The sequence below is a fragment of the Branchiostoma floridae genome, unplaced genomic scaffold (assembly GCF_000003815.2).
Source record: "Branchiostoma floridae strain S238N-H82 unplaced genomic scaffold, Bfl_VNyyK Sc7u5tJ_1465, whole genome shotgun sequence".
In the NCBI taxonomy this organism is placed as follows: Eukaryota; Metazoa; Chordata; class Leptocardii; order Amphioxiformes; family Branchiostomatidae; genus Branchiostoma; species Branchiostoma floridae.
The window spans coordinates 60610-61259 of NW_023365724.1; the positions used below are offsets into that span (position 1 = coordinate 60610).

Consider the following 650-nt stretch of genomic DNA (forward strand, 5'->3'; position numbering starts at 1 on the left):
AACATGGCCGGAAGTCTGTGGAAACAGCTCCCAGACCTGGTCGTCCCTCTTTTGTCATTGATGAGGTATCTGTTGGAGGACCAACCTGGGGTGTCCTACAAAAACGGTGTCCAGATCTGCATCAAACTATGGGAGAAATTCATAACTCTGGATGGCTCCTATGAAGAGAAAGACTAACAACTGTGCCAAGTTTCATTAATCTCCTGCTATGGAAAATGGGTCTGGGGCATTTCTTATTGAACGCCCCTCGTACATTGTACCAAGGAGCTTTCAGCAAGTTGTACCATGAGTATTCCTCATTTTGGCAGGAAGAAAGGCGCCAACGTGAGGAATTTGTGAGGAATTTGTGCAAAGAATATTTCCGTCATAGTGACTACAAATAAATGTCTGCCTCTTGCGACCTATATTTCACTTAGGTCAAGCTCTTTCAAATTGAGCATAGCAATACATATACTTTTAACTTTGCTAGCATTGCATTTTCTTAACAACTATATCAACATAGGATGACATTTTAAAATGTGCGCAATCGTTCTCGACAAAATACATTTCTTCTTGTGAAATTTTGTGATATAAATGTCATATGGATATTCTAAAGAACGTTATCACCACGTTAACCAGTACATGAACATAGATATGCATAAATAGGTCTC

At 39.7% G+C, this 650-nt stretch overlaps 1 protein-coding gene across 1 annotated transcript in view; it reads left to right on the plus strand.

Annotated features, from left to right (window-relative positions):
• Positions 1 to 650, plus strand: part of LOC118407792 (oral-facial-digital syndrome 1 protein homolog) — a 91139-nt gene that overhangs the window by 32957 nt on the left and 57532 nt on the right. The gene's annotated exons all lie outside the window — the stretch shown is intronic.